This window comes from Thamnophis elegans, chromosome 3 (assembly GCF_009769535.1).
Source record: "Thamnophis elegans isolate rThaEle1 chromosome 3, rThaEle1.pri, whole genome shotgun sequence".
Classification (NCBI taxonomy): domain Eukaryota; kingdom Metazoa; phylum Chordata; class Lepidosauria; order Squamata; family Colubridae; genus Thamnophis; species Thamnophis elegans.
Genome location: NC_045543.1, coordinates 150,679,581 through 150,683,615, shown reverse-complemented (window position 1 = coordinate 150,683,615; position 4,035 = coordinate 150,679,581).

Genomic DNA, 4,035 nt, shown 5'->3' with positions numbered 1-4,035 from the left:
TTGTAGTTGAGGGTGCTCCATCACTGGAGGCTTTCAAGAAAAGACAGGGCAACAATTTCTCCAGGATGGTTGGGCAAGGGTTGGGATAAGAAGACCTCCAAGATCCTTTCCAGCCCTATGATTCCTTCCTTCCTTCCTTCCTTCCTTCCCTCCCTCCTTCCTTCCTTCCTTCCTATACTTGAGGGGGCTGTCACAGGGGTGGGTCAATTTATTATCCAAAGCACCTGAAGGCAGGACAAGTAATGGGTGGAAATTCACTAGATCACCAACCCAGAACTAAGAAGAAATTTCTTGACAGTGAGAACAATCCATCGGTGGAACGCCAGACCTTCAGAAGTTGTGGGTGCTCCAATACTGGAGGTTCTCAAGAAAAGATTGGACAATCATTTATATGGGATGGTCTCAGGTCTTGGGCAGAGGGTTGGACTAGAAGACCTCCACGGCCCCTTCCCACGCTGTGATTCTGTCACTTGCATTTACACGACATATTGGGAACTGACCTCACTCATATTCTGAGTTGGCACAAACCACCGAACTCTAAAACAAAAGCAACAACTTGGTGACATGTTAAAAAAACAACAACAACATCATAACCCCAAATCACCTTTAATATTTAGTTTCGGTCCATTGCCTGCTGGATAATTCTTGAGTGACACCTGTGTGCCACTCCTTCACTCTTTCAACTCTTGGCTTCAAGATGTGTTGACTGGATTCACATCTCCGCTTAAATGTTCCTCCATTTTGTGGCTTTACCCACACATGCAGGATTAAACCTAGAAGGGCTAACATCGTAAGTCGCAAAACACTAACCAAGATTCATACAAACCAAGGTCAATGTGTTGGGTGAATATCTCCAGTAGATTTTTTTTAGTTTAGTTTAGTTTAGTTTAGTTTATTTGTCTTGTATGCCGCCCACTCCCGAAGGACTCCGGGCGGCTCACAATAGACAAGGGAAGGGGGATAAACAGACAAAGACAACACTTTAAAAAAACACAACATTCACAATTTCCGTGGGGCTAGATATTTCACAAGCCCCCCGGCCTGCTGGAGCAGCCAGGACTTGGTGGCTTTGCGGAAGGCCGGGAGGGTACTAAGGGTCCGGATCTCCACAGGGAGCTCGTTCCAGAGGGCTGGCGCTGCAACAGAGAAGGCTCTCCCCCAGGGGGTGGCCAGCCGACATTGGCTGGCAGATGGAATCCGGAGGAGACCTAACCTGTGAGATCTAATCGGTCTGTGGGAGGTGATCGGCAGGAGGCGGTCTCTCAGGTACCCAGGTCCAATGCCATGAAGGGCTTTATAGGTAGCGACCAGCACCTTGAAGCGGGTCCGGAGACTAATGGGTACCCAGTGCAGCTCGCGGAGGATAGGGTTTTTACTTATTTGGTGAGACCCATCAGGCACATGAAGTCACGGAGTTGTCCTATAAGTTTCCACATTTCACATTTAAAAGCTTATATAATTCAGTGTTCAGCTTGAAGACGGGTGGACTTCATCTCCCAGAATTCCCCAGCCAGCATGCACTGGATGGGGAATTCTGGGAGTTGAAGTCCACCCATCCTCAAGCTGCCAAACTTGAGAACCCCTGCTTCTTCCAACCATCTCCCTTCTACCTGGCTCTCCATCTTCTTGTTGCAAAGTGGAAGTTGGAGGAAGCCACCACAGCTGCGGGCTTACTCACAAACCACAAATCCACGCTGGAATGCACTTTGTGAGCTGCAGAGCTCTTAAGGCCAAAAAAATTGTGCTGTGCTCTCTCACAGCTGGCTTGGGACACAGCCACAAAGCTATGAAGCACCTGCTGGAGCCCGAGGGCAGCTGGGGTGGAGAAAGTCACCCACCGCAGGAGACAGGGAGGAGGCAGAGTGCAGCTTGTCCTTGTAAACATCCTGAAGGTTTTGTTTGAAAGCAGGGTGGTGTTGGAAGCAGACCAGCAAATCCCAGCTTCCCTTCTTGAAGTCAGCAGGAAGCCCTGGCCGAGTGCCGCAGGCTGCTAGCCTTGAAGGACCGCAACTTCTCCCCACTTCTATTCACCCTGGCAAGGCTGGCTAGTTTGCGATAGTGGGGGGAATCTGCTCAGGTGGAGGATGGGGATGGAGGAAACTTCTGCGAGCTTCACGAACGGTGTATTACCAGACTACGTAGCCTGTAGAGATTCTCCATCATCCAGGGTTGTCCTGGAGGTAACTTTTCAGGAGGCAACTGGACTTCCTTGTTTTTCTTTGAAGGCATTTCCCTTCCCATCCAAGAAGCTTCTTCAGCTCTGACCGGATAGGTGGGGAAGGGAAGGATTTTATATTCCTTGGAGACAGCTGGTCATTTGCCTCCTTTGAGAGGGTCCTTGAGGCCACTTGGAGGTTTCTCTGTATCCTCAGGGTCACCTGAGTGGTGCAAATGGTTCCTGTAGTCTGCAATTTTTTTTCTCTAGAAATCTGTTCCTATTCCCGCACCACTCAAAGGGTCTTCAGCCCAAATTGTATAGCTAAAGGGCTGTAGAGATTCTCAGCCATCCAGGTTGTCCCAAAGGTTCTTTTGTTTTCCAGGAGACAACTGGACTTTCTTGTTTTTTCTTTTGAAGACGCTTCGCTTCTCATCCAAGAAGCTTTTTCAGCTCTGACTGGATGGTGGTGGGGAAGGGAAGGATTTTATATTCCTTGCAGACAGCTGGTCCTTTGCATCCTTTGAGAGGGTTGTTGAAGCACTTGAACGGGGTGGGAGAAGGAATGGATTTCCAGAGGGAAAAAAATGCAGACTGCAGGAACCATTTGAACCACTCAGGAGACCCTGAGGACAGAGATAAACCTCCAAGTGGCCTCCAGGACCCTCTCAAAGGATGCAAATGACCAGCTGTCTGCAAGGACTATAAATCCTCCCATTCTCCACCATCCGAGCCGAGGTGGCGCAGTGGTTAAATGCAGCACTGCAGGCCACTTCAGCTGACTGTTATCTGCAGTTCGGCTGTTCAAATCTCACCGGCTCAGGGTTGACTCAGCCTTCCATCCTTCCGAGGTGGGTGAAAATGAGGACCCGGATTGTTGTTGGGGGCCATATGCTGACTCTGTAAACCGCTTAGAGAGGGCTGAAAGCCCTATGAAGCGGTATATAAGTCTAACTGCTATTGCTATTGCTATTGCTATCCAGTCAGAGCTGAAGAAGCCTGTTGGAAGAGAAGAGAAATGTCTTCAAAGAAAACAAGGAAGCCCAGTTGCCTCCTGAAAAAGCCCCTTTGGGACAGGCTGAGTTACATGTTTAGCAGAGTGTAGGGGATGTCCATGTTGGTGTCCTTCCACTTATAAGGGCTTCGTGTGGTCAGTAGGTCTTGTGATGGGAAGATCATGTCAGGTGAAGTCTTGTGATGGATCAGGCGAGCGTCTTGGCCAGGCTACCCCATCCCAAACAGTGACCTAGTTTGACTCATCTGCCTTGCAAGCTTCTGGGGCTCCCTAGGGAAGAGGAACCACCAGGAAACTTTTTGTCCATGGCTCAAGCAACCACATGATGGGCCTCAGCACAAGGTGAAGGGTTCCTGGTGCTGCCCAGAGCCCACTCCCCTGGTTTACTCCAGTCAAAGTGTATATGGGCCTTTGTGCCACCTTTGAAGCATTGATGGGCACTGCGGGGGTCACAGCCATCACAGGAGATGCTATAGTCTCTGGGCACCATCCCCAACCTCTCCTATGATCCAGCCTGACCGTAATCAAAGCGGTTGACTCCTTTCTCCCTCAAATGTCTGGTTTTCCCTTTTGAGTGGACGATGTCTTAAGCTGCTGTTGTGCCTCTCCAAAACATTCCTGTCTGCCAAAAGGAGGGGGAAGGAGGTTATCAATGTCCCAGCCTATCTGAAGGTCAAGATCAAAATTCCTTTCTAAGTGGTGTTTTCCAGACTCTTCCAAATGATCCAGCAACCTCTGCTAGAACCCATCTGCCAGAGCCAGGAGACCCTTTGGCTCACACAGTTCCATGATGCCTCCCTCCCTTGTGACCTCATCCCTCAGCCTTGACCTCAACGCCTAGCAACCAGGAAGTAACAGCTACTCC